General features: G+C 51.7%; 1 pseudogene; it reads right to left on the reverse strand.

Annotated features, from left to right (window-relative positions):
• Window positions 1–2,433: 2,433 nt before the first annotated feature.
• The window catches only part of LOC120381549, a 177,524-nt pseudogene continuing 160,564 nt past the window's right edge, over window positions 2,434–19,393 (reverse strand).

Raw genomic sequence — 19,393 nt, forward strand, 5'->3', positions numbered from 1 at the left:
CTGGGACCCTCCCCACTCGCTAGGTTGAGTGGCCGATATACTGAAGATGAGTTGGTAAGTGGGGGATGTGCACTGGGTGCTGCCACTGGAGAGACACTTCCCAGCAGGAGCACCACCCAGTGAATGTGATCTACTCTCAAAACATGTGATGACAGAAAGTCAGCCTGGGGCTCTGGATTTATCATCTCGCAACGACTCGATTCAACTTGCTCATAAAAAAAGTTGTTTTTTTATTGCGACCCTGAAAATTGCCTCCAGTGTGAAAGTCAGAGCTGGATTGTTTCGAGCTCATGCACCCTTATCACTATTGAAGGAGTAAAGGAACGTGCAAACCAATGCAGCCTTAACATGTCATTTGATCCTCAAGCCTTGTCCTTGTGGCAGGATCTCAAGGACAGACAGAAATGTTACCCGGTGTCAGGAGGAGAGAGGAAAGCACTTCCCCTCGTGTATTTCCCCAGGCTGTTGTGCAAGGCAGCAGAGGCGCTTTACGGCATTTTCTGTCACTGATTTTCTTCATGTTGGTGTGGGAGGAAAGACTTAGACCTGCCCACTTTGTGACCCTGTGAATGTGAAGTGAGCAGATGATGAGTTAACAGTGATGCTGTTGCACAGGGTTTGATTGGAATTAGAAAACTAAAAGCCCTTAAAGTGGAACTCTTGGGTGAATAGAATGAGCTGATTTATAGTCAGCCTTGAAAGGCAATAGACTGTTACACTGGGCAGAACAGCCTGGTTTGGTTGGTTGGTTGTTGTCCCTGGTAAATTGCAGAGGGTTCAGAGAAGAGCCACAGGAATGATTAAAGGCTTGAGCAGGGAGAGGAGTTTAAAAACAAACTGAACGTTTCCTGCTCCTGCCGGCTGTGACTGCTGAGGACATTTTCCTTCTCTACTCCAGGGTCTCTCTTCTGCCAGATTCTCAGCAAGTCAGGCCCCCTGCAGACTATGGCAGAACAGTTTGGTATTAAGTTGCAGGACTCACAATGTAAGAGTGCAGCTGCTGTAGCACCTTGACTGACCATGGGCTAAATCCTGCAGCCCTGGCAGCCCAGGATAACCTCCCACTGGTGGTGATGGGAATTTAGCCTTTGTAACGATCTGCTGGTACCTGAGGTCTCAGATGTGAATTAAACTGGGGGCAGACCCAGCTCTATCCAAACAAGTGAAGGATGTAAGTGAAAGAGCAAAGCTGGCCCTGGGGAGCTGCTGCAGTCCCGTAACCACAGCTGGGAGGGAACAGAGGGAAAACACCTGGAGCAATACTGAGAAAAGGAAGTTTGTCAGGGAGATCAGTAGCAATAAATGTGAACTGAAGGAGTGCTTTCTCCTCTGTGCCGACAGGTTTGAATTGTGTTACTTTACTGTGAGATAAAGCTTTACAATATCCTGCTCTAATTTCAGGATGGGTCTGTAACCATAATTAGTCTCTGTAGAAGTGGGACTTTCAAAATTCCCAAGGAATTTAAGGGGTGGGGTTCACGGTTGGTCACCTGAGGGTGTGCAGTAGAATTCAAACCAAAGACCAGAGAGGCGAGAACAGGGATTGTGGGACACCTCCCGGAGGCCAATCACAGCACTGTAATCGACCAGGGTGTCTACACTGGCACCATGGGGCTGTAGTCCCGGTGCAGAAAGCTGTACGCCTCTCGTTGGGAATCCCTCTGATTTACTGTTTTTACAGAGGGTGAAATGACAATTTTTCCTATCCCTGCCCTGTTCCTGCTCTTTGTATTAGTTCAATATATTTTAAGTGAGAAAAATGGTAGAAAAAAAAATCTGCTCTCCAGCACAACTTGAAGCAACATCAGAGCAACTGGGAATGAAACAATTTATTTCCAAAAGGGGAACTCGATGACTAACAATGGCTTTGAAATGGGGGAACAGTATAACCGTGATGCTCAGGGTTTGTTTAGACTAGGAAAAGTGATGGAATTTAGATCAGTTGAAGGGGAAAGCTAATGCCAACCACTGCACCTGGGCATCTGTTCTACAACTATAATTGTCTTTTTACATCAAGATCACTAACTTGAGCAGCCGACGCCATGTACAGCCCTAGTGGATGTCAGGCACAGATACTTTTTGCCTCAGTGTACCTTGTTGGGATCAAACCTCCAGGAGCTGATGAACATTCCTGGCTCAAAAGGAAAGGAGTTGATAGAAAAGATCACAGGACTGACCCCAAAGAAGGGTGAGCTGCAAAAGGCAGAAGCAGGTAACTCATCTGGTGGAGCTGAGAGACCACGGTGAAGATGGTGCAAAAATCACTATGTGGGAATTAGGAAATGTGATTTTTTTTTTAAATTTTGCCCAGCCCTAGTCAAGGGATTTATTACAGTTCTCTCTCATGTGGATTTTCTGATGTCTAATAAGGTGTGAGCTCCGACTGAAGCTTTTCCCGCACTCAGCGCACGTGTAGGGCGTCTCCCTTGTGTGGATTCTCTGATGTCTAATAAAGTTTGAGCGCCGATTGAAGCTTTTCCCGCACTCAGAACATTTGTAGGGCGTCTCCCCTGTGTGGATTCTCCTGTGTGTACTCAGGACAGAGCTCTGATTGAAGCTTTTCCCGCACTCAGAGCATGTGTAGGGCGTCTCCCCTGTGTGGATTCTCTGATGTCTGATAAGGTCTGAGTTCTGATTGAAGTTTTTCCTGCATGCAGCGCACGTGTAGGGCTTCTCCCCTGTGTGGATTCTCCTGTGTGTACTCAGGACAGAGCTCTGATTGAAGCTTTTCCCACACTCAGAGCATGTGTAGGGCGTCTCCCCTGTGTGGATTCTCTGATGTCTAATAAGGGTAGAGCGCCGATTGAAGCTTTTCCCGCACTCATGGCACATGTAGTGTGTCTCTTCCAAGTTAATTCTGTCACTTGTTATAAGGTCTGAGTGGCTACTAAAGTTTTCCTCTGGCCTCTGCTGAGTCTCACAGGCTTTTGTTTTTTCTGCGAGTGGACAACTCCCAGAAACATTCCCTTTGGATCTTCCTGATAAAGTTCCATGTGGTTCTCCTTGCTCAGCATCTTCCTGCTGGGGTTTCTCCTCCTCATTCTGACTCACCATCCCATCACCTGATGGGAGATAGAGAGAATCCAGACACAGGTCACTCCCTTTGCCGGAAAGAAAGAAAATCTCAGAGAGAGGAATGGTAAAAGGGATGAACAATCCAAAATAAGTGTGGGAGAGATCAAACCTATCAGGTGCTGATTTTCCCCAAACCCTTCCACAGAAGAGAGAGGAAGGGATCAGTTTTGGTCTGCATCTCACAAGAACACTCGGGGGAAAGTGAGACTGGGGAGGGACCTGCTGCCAGTTGTCACTCATGGTTTCCCTCCTATTCTGACTGACATCTGCCATAATGATTCCACATCTGCAGGGAACAATCCTGAACTTGGAGAGCTCACAGGATCTTTGTAGGGCATCCCGAATGTTTCCTGCATTCCCACACAGTTTTTGAGTTGGTTTAACCAAGTCCTCACCTGTGAAGGCAGCTCTTGGAAGCACTTCTTTCTCAGAGCCCTGGAGGTCTGGGACCCACGGCTGTTCCCCTCGTTCCATCTGTGAGATCACATCAGGTTTGGAATTTGGAAACCCTACTGCAGGTAAAGAAAACGAGGGAGGTCAGTGAAATTTGTGGGATACTTGTCACAAAGAATATTCCATGGTTTTAACCCCCAGCTCATTTTTAAGCAGTAACATCCCAAGGCCAGCTTCCTTGGCTCAAAGTGGCAGGAGAGTTATTATGATTATAAATCATATGCATTACCTTAGTGCCTAAGGACCGACTAACAGTGGGTCCCGATTGTGCTCGGCAAAGTACAAACAGAGAACAGTAGATGGCCCATGCCCTGAAGAATTTACAATCTGAATAGACAAGACAGACACAGAATGGGGGAAGGGATAGACCCCACTGTTAAAATAGAAATATTCAGGCCTGCCTGTAAAGTCTATAGTTTAAGAACGTAGGTGTATTTTTTATCACTTAGCTACTTACAGGAGTATGAAAACAAAGTATCAAAATCACTGTCTGTATTTGTAAGGGCCTTCTCTTACTGTGACAGTCTGAGGCCTTGTTCTTAGGCTAAGGCCTTTGGCTAAGCAGCAGGGGCAGCCATAAGCTGGGAAGCGAAGGGTCACATCCTCACATCCCAAACCCGTCACACTGAAAAAGATGGTTACTCACCATTGTAACTGTTGTTCTTTGAGATGTGTTGCTCATATCCATTCCAGTTAGGTGCGCGCGCCGCGTGCACGCTCGTCGGACGTTTTTTACCCTAGCAACACTCGGTGGGTCGGCTGGGTGCCCCCTGGAGTGGTGCCGCTATAGCGCCAGATATATACCCCTGCCGACCCGTCCACTCCTCAGTTCCTTCTTGCCGGCTACTCTGACAATGGGGAAGGAGGGCGGGTGCGGAATGGATATGAGCAACACATCTCGAAGAACAACAGTTACAACGGTGAGTAAGCGTCTTTTCTTCTTCGAGTGCTTGCTCATATCCATTCCAGTTAGGTGATTCCCAAGCCTTACCTAGGCGGTGGGGTCGGAGTGAGACATCGCAGAATGCAAAACTGCTGAGCCAAAGGCTGCATCGTCTCTGGATTGTTGGACCAATGCGTAGTGTGAGGCAAAGGTGTGAATCAATGACCAGGTAGCCGCCCTACATATTTCCTGGATGGGGACATGAGCCAGGAAGGCGGCAGAAGAGGCCTGCGCCCGCGTAGAATGGGCGGTCAGATGTCCAGCGGGAACGTGAGCCAGTTTGTAGCACGTTCTGATGCAGGATGTTACCCAAGATGAGATCCATTGGGAAGAGACCAGCATGCCCTTCATGTGGTCTGCCACCGCTACAAAGAGCTGAGGTGAACGCCGGAAGGGTTTTGTTCTCTCTATATAAAAGGCGAGAGCCCTACGGACATCCAAAGTATGTAGTTGTTGTTCCCGGCGCGATGAGTGCGGCTTCAGGAAAAAAACTGGGAGGAAAATGTCTTGATTGACATGAAAAGCAGACACCACCTTAGGGAGGAAAGAGGGGTGTGGCCGCAGGTGTACCTTGTCCTTATGGAAGACCGTATAAGGGGGATCAGCCGTCAAGGCACGAAGCTCCGAAACTCGCCTCGACGAGGTGATAGCGACGAGGAAAGCCGTCTTCCACGAAAGGTAGAGCAGGGAACATGTGGCCATAGGCTCGAAGGGGGCCCCCATAAGCTTGGTCAACACCAGGTTTAGATCACAGGTGGGGGCTGGGTGATGGACTTGGGGGTACAACAGTTCCAGTCCCTTAAGGAACCTGGAAACCATGGGGTGAGAGAAAATTGAACAGTCACTTTCACCTGGGTGGAAGGCGGAAATAGCTGCCAGATTAACCTTTATAGAAGAGACCGCCAGGCCCTGCTCTTTGAGAGACCAGAGACAATCCAGGATAGTAGGGATGGAAACCTGTCCTGGGACCAAGTTACTCTGATCACACCAGTGCGAGAAACGCTTCGACTTGGCGAGATAAGTCGTCCTGGTGGAAGACTTCCTACTTCCCAAGAGGACCTGTTGTACCGAAGCAGAGCAGCAGAGCTCGGATTGGTTCCACCACGCAGGAGCCATGCAGTGAGATGAAGGGACTGCAGGTCTGGGTGGTGATGATGGTCCCCAAGGATACCATGCGGAACTTGAGCTTTATCATGAATTTGTTGAGTTCTCGCAGGTCGAGGATCGGTCGTAGACCACCCTTTGCCTTGGGGATTAAAAAGTAGCGGGAATAGAACCCCTTGCCCCTCATGCCCTCTGGCACCTCTTCTATGGCTCCCAGCGTTAGGAGCGCCTGAACCTCTTGTAAGAGGAATTGCTCGTGAGAGGGGTCCCTGAAGACGGACGGGTGGGGAGGGTGGGATGGGGGTGGAGAAACAAATTGGAGGTGGTATTCTGTTTCCACCGTGCAAAGGACCCAACGGTCGGAGGTGAGCTGGGACCATGCAGGGAGGAAATGGGAGAGGCGGTTGAAGAAGGAGAGAGAAGGATCTGGCAGGGAAACTGGTGGGCCGTCCTCAAACATCCCATCAAAAGTTTTGTTTTGGCCCCGTAGGTGGTTTAGGGGGCGCTTGACTTTGGTTTCCCTGAAGGCCAGACTGTCTCCACTGATTGCCCCTGCCGCGCCGTCTGGTCGTATTCTGGCGCGGTCTAGGCTGGTTATAAGGGCGGTATGGTTGGGGCCAGAAGGACCTATGTTGGGTCACCGGCGTGTGCATACCCAACGAGCGCATTATGACTCGATTGTCCTTGAGGCTCTGCGCAGATCCGAGAAAAGGCCCTGGCCCTCAAAAGGTAAATCCTGAATTGTCTGCTGCAATTCTGGGGGAAGGCCTGAAGCTTGTAGCCAGGAGATGCGTCTCATCGTTACCCTGGATGCAAGCGTTCTGGCTGCTGAGTCCGCTGCATCCAGAGAGGCCTGGAGGGAAGTTCTCGCCACTTTTTTACCCTCCTCTAGTAGGGCCGTAAACTCTGCGTGGGACTCCTGGGGAAGGAGTTGTGCAAACTTCCCCACAGACACCCACGTATTAAAATTATAACGACTTAGGAGGGCCTGCTGGTTTGCCACCCTAAGTTGGAGGCCTCCAGCCGAGTAGACCTTACGGCCTAGGAGGTCCATGTGCCTCGCCTCCTTCGCCTTAGGAGCCGGTGCTTGCTGGCCATGACGCTCCTGTTCGTTCATGGATTGGACAACCAGGGGGCAGGGAGGTGGGTGGGTGTAGGACCATATATTTTCCCCTTGGCGGGGACCATATATTTTCTCTCTACTCCCCTAGCTGTAGGTGTAATAGAAGCTGGGGATTGCCAAATTGTGTCTGCATTGGCTTGAATAGTGCGGAGGAACGGGAGAGCCACTCGAAGGGGCGCATCCGCCGATAATATGTCTACGACAGGGTCCTCTATTTCAGCAACCTCCTCCACTGGCAAATTCATGTTTTGTGCTACTCTCCGCAAGAGGTCTTGATGGGCCCTGAGATCAATAGGCGGAGGACCAGAGGAGGATGTTCCTGCCACTGCCTCATCAGGAGAGGAGGAGGAGGAGAGGCCCGGTACCAACGGGTCCTGAGGTGGGTCATGGACTGGTGGAGCACCATCTGCATCAGGTGGAATCTCAGGGTCTGCAGATTGAAGTGGATCCTTGTCCGTGCCTGCGGGAGGAGGATGGCTTACAGTCACTTCAGGAACCCTGTGCTCTGAGGGGCCGGAGCGTTGAGCCACAAGTGGGGCACCTTGGGCCTCGTGATATGCCCACGGAGTCCAAAAGGCCCATTGATGAGGACCTTGCTCCTGGCTTTGTGCCTCTGGATGGTGGCACGGAATATCAGATGCCCGGTCCTGGCGGTAAGAAGCACTCCCAGCCCGAGACGATATTGATGTGTGTCTCGAAGGACACGGCGGGGCCGAGAGACCCTGGTAAGGTACTGCTGTTGCTGACGTGCGGTCATGGGGCGGTACCAGTGAGCGGTACCGGTTTTGTCGGTGCTGCGAACGAAACCGGGACCTTCTACTGTGCCAGTGCCGGGAGGTCGACCGGGATCTCGAGTCCCTGTGCCGAGAGTGACTGCGGGACGCACGGTACCGAGATTGGTACCGAGAGCCGGATCGGTACCGGGAATATCTGTCCGGTGATCGACATCTTGAACATCTCCGCGAGTACGACCAGTACCGCGATGGAGAGCGGTGCCGGGACTGCGAGCGGTGCCGGGATTGGGAACGGCGGGAGCGGGAACGTCTCCGAGACCGAGACCTGGAAAGACGTCTCTCCGGTGGACCAACAGAAGGAGGCCTTATGAGGGCTGGCTTGCCGATGGATTGGATAACCCACACCGGCGGTGCCGGGGGTTGAGGCTGCATCGACTCCATCAGCATGATGAGCTCTCTTGCCATTGAGAATGTCTCCGGCGTAGAAGGGAGAGCGAGCTCGATCACAGCGTCAGCCGGGGAGCTATGTGGCACCGGACTCAACAGCCCTTGCGGTACCAGAATCGACGGTGCCGCTGCGCTGAGCAGCTGCCAACTGCGGTGCCGGTGTTGACAGTGCCGCAGCCGTTACTGGGGTCTGACGGATGGACTTTGATGCTTGCTCCTTTTGCGAGGATGGGGTCGGAGCAGTACATCGTTTCCCCATCGGGGAAAGGGAGCGGTGCCGGAGAGCCGGTGCCGGCAGATGTCAGTGCCAGGAGTCCTTCTTGGTACCAGAGCGATCCGGTGCTGAAGGTGCGCTCCTCACCGATGCGGTCTGTTGGGCGGTCGGTGCCGGCACCGTGGGACTAAAGGCCGATTCCATAAGGAGCTGCTTTAGTCGGAAGTCCCGCTCCTTCTTGGCTTGAACGACTTGCAAATTCGGCACTTGTCTGTCAAGTGGGATTCTCCTAAACACTTTAGGCAGGAGTCATGAGGATCCCCCACCGGCATCGGCTTCTAGCACGCCGAGCAGGGTTTAAATCCCGGCGCCTTGGGCATGAGCCCACACCGGGTCGGAGGAAAGGGGGCTACTCCCCCAATCCCCCGCTTAACTATATACACTAACTATGAAAAAACGTACTAAAACTAACTATAACTACAAGAGCTTGAACTATATACACGATAAAGGGTAAATAACTCCGAGAAGCTAGGGATGTGGAGGTCAGCAAAGCCACTCTCCACAGTTCCAACGACCGTCACGGGCGGTAAGAAGGAACTGAGGGGCGGATGGGTCGGCAGGGGTATATATCCGGTGCTATAGCGGCGCCACTCCAGGGGGCGCCCAGCCGACCCACCGAGTGTTGCTAGGCTAAAAATCTTCCGACGAGCGTGCACGCAGCGAGTGCACACAGCGCGTGCACACTTACTGGAACGGATATGAGCAAGCACTCGAAGAAGAACTATATTTACCCTGAGGATATAACCCCTGCTAGGGACAATAATGAACTGAGAGACCTCCCAAGGGCTTTGTTGGGCATCCCAGATGTTTCCTTCAGGCACTTACAGATTCTGAGGTGGTTTAATGTTTCCTCACCTGTGCAGGGAGATCTCAGGATCTCTCTTTCCTCTGAACCCTGGAGGTCTGGGACGCATGGCTCTTCCCCTTGTTCCAGCTGGGAGATCACATCATGCTGGAAAACTAGAAACCCTGCTCAGATGAAAGAAAACAAAGGAATTCAGTTGATTTCATAAGACTTGGTCATAAAAAAACATTCTATTAATTTAACTTCAGTGCTTAGTGTGACCTGGTGGGCCAGGGGCAGTTCTCACTGAAAATGCCAAAGTTAGGGCAGGCTGAAAAAGGGAGAGCAGATGCTCCCAAAACTGCTGGTTAACACTGAAGTTAAACTCACCGACCAGTCACCAGCTGTGCTTCTGATCCCCCACATGGGTTATCGAGAAGCTGAAAAAAGAAATCACACGGCCCCCATTATTGAATCCCAGTTCTCTGACTCCCAATCAGCAACTAGGTCCAGTACAGTGAGAGGTTATTTAAAAACTCTGCTCACATAAACAAAGTGTTCCTCTGACCCCAAAGGCTCAGCCACATCACCAGGTCAGTATAGGTTTGGATATTACCCGAAATTCCATCCTTCCAGCCAATCCTTTAGCATCTAAACTAAAGGTTTAAACGAAAGAAAGAAAGACGTTAAATGGGAAAGCAGTCAGATACATTCCAAAATTGATATATCAGGTTAGGTAATAATTGGAGATATACCAATCTCCTAGAACTGGAAGGGACCTTGAAAGGTCATTGAGTCCAGCCCCCTGCCTTCACTAGCAGGACCAATTTTTGCCCCAGATCCCTAAGTGGCCTCCTCAAGGATTGAACTCACAACCCTGGGTTTAGCAGGCCAATGCTCAAACCACTGAGCTATCCCTCCCCCCATTCTTAGCAGTATTGGTGAGTTGCTGGCTTGAAAGTCCATCTGGCACACATCCACAGATTGGATGGGTCATTCAGTCCTTTGTTCCAGAGTTCAGTTTGTAGAGAAGTTGCTCCAGAGGTAGGAAGGGGGATTGCAGATAAAATGGAGATGATGCAGCTGCCCTTTACATTCCTTTTGCCATGTGGCCTGTACTTCCTGTGTTCCAAACACAAGATTCACAGCATGTGGCATGGAAAAGCCTTGGAGTTCTCAGTAGACAGGCATACCCTGACATGTCTTGCTGACTCAATAGGTGTATCCCCTTGGTCCTTGCCATGGGCTCATTGTACAGCTGATGACCCTCAATGGGCCATCAAACAGGCTAGGCAGTGTTGATGTCAATATGTCTGGGGGTATCACCCAGAAACACTGCACAAGTCTGGAAATAAAGAATCATAGAATCTCAGGGTTGGAAGGGACCTCAGGAGGTCATCTAGTCCAACCCCCTGCTCAAAGTAGGACCAAACCCAACTAAATCATCCCAGCCAGGGCTTTGTCAAGCCTGACCTTAAAAACCTCTAAGGAAGGAGATTCTACCACCTCCTTAGGTAACCCATTCCAGTTCCTCACCACTCTACTAGTGAAAAAGTTTTTCCTAATGTCCAACCTAAACCTCCCCCTCTGCAACTTGAGACCATTACTCCTTGTTCTGTCATCTTCTACCACTGAGAACAGTCTAGATCCATCCTCTTTGGAACCCCCTTTCAGGTAGTTGAAAGCAGCTATCAAATCCCCCCTCATTCTTCTCTTCTGCAGACTAAACAATCCCAGTTCCCTCAGCCTCTCCTCATAAGTCATGTGCTCCAGCCCCCTAATCATTTTTGTTGCCCCCCACTGGACTCTCTCCAATTTATCCACATCCTTCTTGTAGTGTGGGGCCCAAAACTGGACACAGTACTCCAAATGAGGCCTCACCAGTGCTGAGTAAAGGGGAATGATCACGTCCCTCGATCTGCTGGAAATGCCCCTACTTATACAATCCAAAATGCCATTAGCCTTCTTGGCAACAAGGGCACACTGTTGACTCATATTCAGCTTTTCGTCCACCGTAACCCCTAGGTCGTTTTCTGCAGAACTGCTGCCCAGCCATTCGGTATAGATATAGTTATAGATATACCCTACATATCTATAACTCACAATACAAAGGTGATACAAACATAGAAACAATATTATCATACTTGGCAAATCATAACATTTTCATGACACCTTACATGGCATATCTAGCATGATTCATTGCAATTTTATCAGATTATATTATTATTTTATTATTAATACCAAAGTGTCTCACAATTCCATACAGTGTCACACTTGGTAAACCAGTGAATTCCCAGGACCAGTACCCCAGGTCCTTGAAGATGCTGAACACTATGCTTATGAGGGATTGAAATACCCACATATCTGCTGGGAACACACACACAGACACTGTGTCAGTCTATACCCCTGTGTTCACTCTTCTAGAAAATTATGATCAATTTTGTACGCAGTATGGCTTGTGAGGTATCATTTGAAAACGCATAATCTTCTGAATATTATCCTCCTGTTAAAATGTGTAGTAACACTGTATGTAAAGTTATGAGATTTTACTGTATGATATTACTGAAAAAGTTACAATTCTGGGGAACACCCACAGAGCAGTTCCTCAGAGACAGCAAGGCAAACAGCTGGTCAAACAGCCATTCTCCTGCAGGGGGAAGGTGTGAAGAAGACATTTACATTCCATCACAGGGACCTCTTGAAGCTGTTGTGGAAAACAACCACATGATTGATTTTGAATCAGCTTAGCCTGAGGCTCTTTTCTTGGTTAAAGTGCACAGGAGCAACAGCTATTGGAATACTGTCCCCCTGAGCTAAAAATCACACAAGCCTTTTAAAGCTTAAAACCCCAAACAATGACACATACGTTGCACATTAATTTCCTTACTTGGAATATATTGCAAAATATGATGCAGGTCAAAAGCAAGCTGAACAATCAGTTTTCCATATTCGGCCTTTCCTGTTATTGTTATTACACCTGGTGATATGGGAGCAAGACTCTGCATGTCTCAAGAAATGTCACTACCAACCTAGGCCATTTTCACATGCTGGGGCGCAATCAAGATCAGTGAGTTGTGTCATCTGTAACCCTGGGTGAGATTCAGTGTTCTGCTGCTGGAGATCCCCTGTCTGGATACCCCCAGCCAGCATTCAAGGACGCACCAAGTGTCTGTGTGAAAAGTAACCCTGGACCAGCAGCTCTGACTCCAGCCGCCTGCTTGTTACATCCCAAGCACTTTCTGGTTTGGGTAGAGAAGGCTCAGGGTTTGAGAGAAAGCCGGGGGAAGCTTCTGTTCATTACGCTGGACCTAACCCCCAGTTTTACTTGAGTAAAGAGGAGCTATTTGACACTGTGCGATACGGCTCCTGTGCTCTGTTCCCAAAGTGTTCGGCAGCAGGGGAGGGTCTCTGGTAGTGTGTGTGTGTCACTGGCATATTGGGGTGATGCTGAAACAGGACAGAGTAGAGGTGGCATTGTGGGGCTGGCGTGAACCTTAACTCTTCATTTCCCCTTCCAAGAACGGAGGGGACAGGAACCCTTACCCAGCGAGGTCACAGTATCATAGTTCTCCTGCATGACATCCCAGTAGAGGGCTCTCTGAGTGGGGTCCAGCAGAGTGTACTCTTCCTTGGTGAAATGCACAGCCTTTGACCTCCTTGAAGGTCACCGGCCCCTGAAAGAGCAAGAGTCCAACACTTAGCACCTGCTGCCCCACTCACAGCCCCACTATTTGTGGCAGAGAGGAGCCAATCAAATGGAAGCTCTGGGTGGATCGCAGTCAACAGAGTCCCAGCCTGACCCCACTCAGGGTATCCAGCAAATACCAGGGTGAGGGGACGAAGCGAGAGCCCCTTGTCTCTCCCAGCAGATCCATCACACACCTACTGGCCATCGACTGATACAGGAGATGGAGCCCCTAGCAGGGTCCAGGAAGAGCTCCCTGGTAGGAAGCCCAATAGCCTCCTCATTGTGAGGAGCGGGATCTGAAGGGAGAGGCAGCTCCAATAAGCCTGACTCATGGGTGCCCAATTCATATATAACAGCAGACGCTGGATAGTGAGCTCAGGCTCCAGCACTGGGAGTCTGGTCAGTTTGACTAGCTCCATGTAGGTGGGCTATTTTCTTTCTTCACAAATTAGGGCATTTCCACCTCCCAACCTCCTGGGTCTGTTCCTAGAATCTAGGCCACTTATTAAATAACTTCCAGCAGGTTTGCCACACCCTGGCCTCCTCATTTCCCCACGCTGTGAATTTCCTGCCCCGCTCCAACCTCCAGACCAGACTGTGCAAACCTTCCCATCTCCGGTGTATTTGCTCTCCCTCTCCTCCAGCAGGAACCCACCAGCAACCCCCCGATAATCTCTACCTGAGTTGGCTCCACTGCAGCCATTTCTCTTCGCTGTCCCACGCCAGGCTGGGATGAGCTGGAGCAAAACATGGACGCCATTCTGCAGCCTGTCTGGGGGAGAAGGGCAGTTGTGGGCGTTTCAGAACCGGTTTTAGTTAATTTCACATCAGAATTCCCCCAGGCCCCTTACCTGCAGACAGACACCCTAGATTCTGCCATGCTGGGAAATGCTCAATCTGTTTATTACAATGTAGATATGGCCCTCCTGCCAGGCTAAGCCCACAGAGACATTTTTAACCTCCCTTCTCCCTCCCCTCACCCCCTAACAAAGTCTCTGAACACAAGGCTAGAAAAGAGCAGAACCAAAGGAGTCACTGTGGGGGATTCCCTCAGACACTGACCCCACGGCAGCCACACCCCAGCAGGGGGAATATGGAGTCAGGAACTGGCTTTTCCTCTCTCTGATCCTTGTTTTGTTCACTGGAAAGTGGTTCTGCCCAGGGATGCAGCAATACATGTGTCTGGGTGGACTAGAGAGCTGGAAATCTCTCCCCCAACTCATTTCTCCCACTGCCCCTTTCAGTCTCTCCTTCCCCGTCCTCTCTCCCTGCCCCTCTGGCTGGGACAGTCCCATTCCTGGGGGCTTTGCTCTCCCAGGGCTGGATTTTCTCCTGGCAATTGCTACTGGGAGGAGAAATAGGGAGGGGCTGTTTGTGCAGAGTCACTTTCTTGCCAGACCCGAAGACTTTCCCTGAGGTCTTTCAGTTACCTGGAGACTCTGGCTCAGAATTTAGTATTAACAGGGCCCAGGGCTGCCCTAGGGGGCTAGGACCAGCTGGAGAAAGTCATCCCCTGGGCCGGGCAGAGAAGCAACTTTAATTCAGGTCACTTCCCAGCACAGAACCCCACTGGGGGAGCAGCAGCTACTAAGCCTGGTCTCCCAGATCACAATGGAGGCTGCAGCATCTGACCCAGGAAGCTGAACCCCAATATCCTGAGCAGAGAGGGACAGAGCGTTTGAGCAGCTTCCCTCCTTTAGCTGTCTGGGGAGAGCAGCTAATGAGAGCCCCTCCTCACAGGGAGAATTGCTGATCTCATTTGCCCCACTGTCGATCCGGAGTCACTCCTTGTCTTTCCATACAGTGACTCTGGATTAACAATGGTCTCAATGAAACCAGAGTTCAGAAAGAATGAGTCCAGAATGCTGTGGAAGAGACCATTGTGCGGCAGTGCTGACCCCCTTCCCACCTCCCTCACCCCCCAGATCCAGGACAAGGACTGGACAATCTAGGAGAATGGAACTGGAATTTCCTGCAGTTTTCAAGAGGGGAGAAGAGCAAAAATCTGTGATTTCACCTCACAGTGTCTGATAAGTGGCTAGAAAGTTATCACGGTGACTGGGCCTGGTCGGGGAATGTCGGGCAGTGCTTGGAGCCAGGATTCTGGCATAAGCTAATCATGGAGAAGCAGCAAGGTCAGGAGCAGCACCCAGAGCCCCAGACCCCCCCCCCCCGATATTCCCTGGGACCCAGCCCCCAGAGTCCCTGGCCAGGGACCCCAGATACCCCTCAGAGCCCCACCGGCCAGACAACCCCCACCAGACCTTCATTGCCAGGTTGGGAATCCGAAAAGGTTCCCCCCACCCAGAGACCCCAACAGCCAGAGAGCCCCCAAAAGGGACCCCACTGGGAACTCAGTCCCTCACTGCCTGCCTAGGATCCACCCCCGCCCTCCAGCAGGATCTGCCCTGCCCTTTGCCTGGCACCCCCTCCTCCCCCCTGCGGGATCCCCGGATGCGTTACAGGGGCACCCCCGGGCCTCGCGCCAGGGATTCTCCCACACCCACGCGGTGCACTGGGCAGGGCAGCGATCCCAGGAGTCTGCGGGGGAAGCCCAGACAGAGCCCCTGGCACAGCACCAGGCTCCCTCTAACCCCCTGTCCCGCCTCCCCAAGAGACGCCCACCCCGGCTGTTCTGCAGCCACCAGGCCCCCAGCGATACCCACCTCCAGGACCCACAGCCTCAGGGCTGGGCACATCACACCCACCCCCTGAAACCCCAAATCTCCAGAACCCACCAACCTCACTAGGGTACCCCCGGCCCAGCCACCCAGAGGCCTCCACCACAATCCCCTTCAGCTGCTATCTCCCCCCACAGCCCCACCCCCACCCAGCAACACTGTTACCGCACAGTGCCTGAGAAGTGGATAGAAAGTGACCACCGGCCCCTGCTGGCCAGTCCCACAGGCAGAGGGAGCCCTGGGGGATGTCTCTTGAACAGGAGAATGGAAGGCCTGGAGGGACAAAATAGGTAAGAAATGTCCATGCCCTGTCACTCGCAAATAATGACCACCCTGGATCCACCCCAGAGGTGGCTGCATCTTAGCACTGTGGGAAGCAACCCCTCACAGAGGCCATTTGCCATGGGGTTTGGGATACTTCTGGACCCAGACTGCACTCAGAGTGACCTCCTCATCCCGTGCCAGCTGAAGAAAAGAAAAGGGTCCAGCCAACTCTCCCATTAATAGCTGGGAAGCACTGATCCCTCAAACAGGGGGAGGCCTCTGGCTTTGATGGGTATTAAATATGTGGCTGGTCTCTTTCTTCGGCAAACATTTTAACATAGGTAAAGGAGGGAACAAATGATTCATAAAGGAGACGGGAAAGATGATCTCTGGCAATTTAACCCCCTACAACATCCAGGATGGAGAAGAACTCAAGGCAACAGGTTCCCTCGAAGGAAGAAGTTGCTGGGATTTAGAAACATAGGGAACAGCCTCAAACCCCAGAGGATTTTTAACTGACATTTGATAATGACATAGAAAGAGGCAAAACCTGAGCTTTGAGAGCAATGTTCAGAAATGAAAGAGTTCCCAATCTGAGACATTTTGGATCCACTTTGCAAATTATAGAGAGGAAAGTGGAAAATCAGAGGGATTTTATATCAGTTGTTGATAGGAGGTAAAATCTGAGTGTTTCACATGAATATCTGATAAATGAATAAAGAGGAAATGGGCAACATTTGCAAACATTTTATATCCAGGTTCAAGAATCTGAGCAAAGGTGTAAACCTGAGATTTTCTTGGTATTTTATAATTAGAGAGACAGGGGAAAATCTCAGGGCATATTCAATTAGAAATAGACAACTAGAGAGCAGTGGGACAAATGTTTAGGGTATTTTATATGAACCTTTGAGATTTGCACAGAAAATGTGTCACAAACTGCGTATTTGATAACATGAGAGAAAAACACCAAGATCTGAGGGGATTTTATATTGCTGTTAACGAACTAGTGGTAGAAGATGACAGAACAAGGAGTAATGGTCTCAAGTTGCAGAGGGGGAGGTTTAGGTTGGACATTAGGAAAAACTTTTTCACTAGTAGGGTGGTGAAGCACTGGAATGGGTTACCTAGGGAGGTGGTGGAATCTCCTTCCTTAGAGATTTTTAAGGTCAGGCTTGACAAGGCCCTGGCTGGGATGATTTAGTTGGGTTTGGTCCTGCTTTGAGCAGGGGGTTGGACTAGATGACATCCTGAGGTCCCTTCCAACCCTGAGATTCTATGATTCTATGATTTTATGAAAATGGGGACTGTTGGACTGGATTTTATACGACTGTCCAATACATAAACACAAAGTGATGGTTCCCCCACCCCCACCAATGCCATGGGCAGCAGGAGCCCTTTGAGGAGCTGATTAAAAGGGCAAGGGAGGGGAGCTGAAAGGTTCCTGGATGAGGAAGGGGGCAGCAGTGGGGACGGTGGGTGACGGGCCACTGGTGGTTGGGGGTTGCGGTGTTGGTCGGGAGGGGGAAGCAACTGGGAGTGGGAAACGGGGGTCTGGGCAGTCCCCATGGGGGACACGTGCGCCTCCCTTCCCTGCCCTGGCAGAGACCCGGCATCTCCTAGAATATCAGGGTTGGAAGGGACCTCAGGAGGTGTCTAGTCCAACCCCCTGCTCAAAGCAGGACCAACCCCAACTAAATCCCCAAATGGCCCCCGCAAGGAGTCAGCTCCCAGCCCTGGGTTTAGCAGGCCAGTGCTCCAACCACTGAGCCATCCCACCCCCACTCCAGGGGCAGCCATGTGCTGGGGAATGACTCAGGGCAACAATTTCCCACCTACACAAGGACAAATCGCTGCAGATCAAATGGGTGGGAAAATGCCCCTCACTAGAGAAGATTTTAAACTGATGTTTGAGACTCATGGGGAGAACGGGGGTAATCAGGGGGGATGGGAGAGCTGATCATTGGAGGGGAAAGGGGGAATCGCCCCAGATTTTATAGCCCCGTGTGAGACACTGAGCGAGAAAAGGGGCAGAACTGGAGAGAATTTGTATCGGGGGTGAGAGGCAAGTGGCACAAACAGGGACAGGATCCAATTAACCCCCCTCCCCCCTTCGCCCACCCGCCACTCCCCGCCCCCGGGAATTTCCTGGCTGCCCAGAGACAGTTCAACCCCCCCCGCGTCCCACTGACCTTCCCCACCCAACTCCGGCTTCTCCCCTCCCTGCCAGACACCCCCCATCTCCCCCCACACCACAGGGGATCCCCCCTGCCAGGCCCCAGTCTCTGCCCCCCAAATCCCATTGGGGCTGAGGCAGCTCTGAGGCTTCTCCCAGGTTCCCTGGGGCAGAGTCACTTTCCTGCCCAGCCCCAGTGCCCCCCCCCGGGTCTCTCACTCCCTGGGGGGCTCCGTGGGAGGCTGGACACCAGGGATGCAGGACGGCAGGAATGGGGGTGACAGGCCTCCTGTTCCTCAGTCTCACGGCGGGACCCAGGGGGCTCGTCACTCTCCGGCTCGGGAGCGCTGGGAAGACCCGACCGTGGAGGGGCCGTCGCTGGGGGGGACGGCCCCGCGCAGACGCTGAGCACGTCCTTATATCACTTCTGTGGCGGGAAAAGTGCTGAGGAGATGGAACGCTGAGGGCTGGTTTGGGAGGGAAAAACCGGTTTGGACTGGTTTGAGCCTGTGTCCTGATGGTAAACAAGTCCCCTCTCAGAGATGGAGTCCAGGGGTCAATAGTTCATATGCTCCAGATTGGATCTTATTTTAAAGCCAGTGATTTACCTCATAAACATCTTATTAACCAACTAATTGAACCTATTAAACAATTTATACTTCTTACACCTAACAATGAGATAAAAAAAAAACAACACAGACAAACCTTGTCAGTAACGGCTAATGTCCTAACTGGGAAATCAGCAGCGGTTTGTAGCGGGGGGAGTGCACAGTCTGAATGTGGATGACCCGACCCCAGCCCCCAGCAGCAGTGGGGCTTGGCACTCTCTGTGCATTGGTGTGGTGGCTGAGTGGTTCACCAAGCAGTGACAATCCAAGGAGGTTCCCTGAGTCAGTCTCACTCCTGAGGAGATTCTGCACCAAAAAAATTCTGTGCACAATATTTTAAAATTCTGCAAATGTTATTTGTCAATAAATAAATGTAGAGGCTCCAGCACTGCAGGGGGGAGCACAGGCTGCTGGATGCACGGAGGTGGGAGATCACCCTGCAGCCCCCACTCTCCTCCAGTGAAACAGACTTGGTGGTGGGGCTGCACCTCTCTGCTGCCTGCTTCAGGAGCCCCAAAAAGACTCCCCAGAACTGCTCATGAGGGACACATGTGCCTTCCCTTTGCTTCCCCATCAGAAAGTCAGAAAGCCTGAGCAGCTGGCCCCGGGCGATTTGAAAGGGCCTGGGGGCTCCTGCCACCACTACCGGCAGCACAGCCGGACTAAAGTGGATTCCTGCCCACCCTCGCTCTGCACAGCGCACCACTCCCAGAAGCATCTGGCACATCCCTGCAGCCCCCGTGGGGTGTGTCTCTCGCATGCTGCCCGCACCCCAAGTGCCAACTCTGCCATTGGAACTGCGGCAATGGGAGCTGAAGGGGTGGTGCCAGCGGGCAGTGGTGCCAGGAGACCCACGCCCCCCGGGCCTCCTCCATGTAGGAGTTGCTGCCAGATGGGGGTGTGGGTCACTTTCGGGAGCTGCCCAAGATAGGTGCCACACCCTAACCCTCTGCCACAGCCCAGATCTCACACCCCGCCCACACCCAAACTCCCTCCCAGAGCCCACCACTGCCCCTCTGCCCCCCAACTCCCTGCCCCAGCC

The sequence above is a fragment of the Mauremys reevesii genome, linkage group 14 (assembly GCF_016161935.1).
Source record: "Mauremys reevesii isolate NIE-2019 linkage group 14, ASM1616193v1, whole genome shotgun sequence".
NCBI classification, from domain to species: Eukaryota; Metazoa; Chordata; order Testudines; family Geoemydidae; genus Mauremys; species Mauremys reevesii.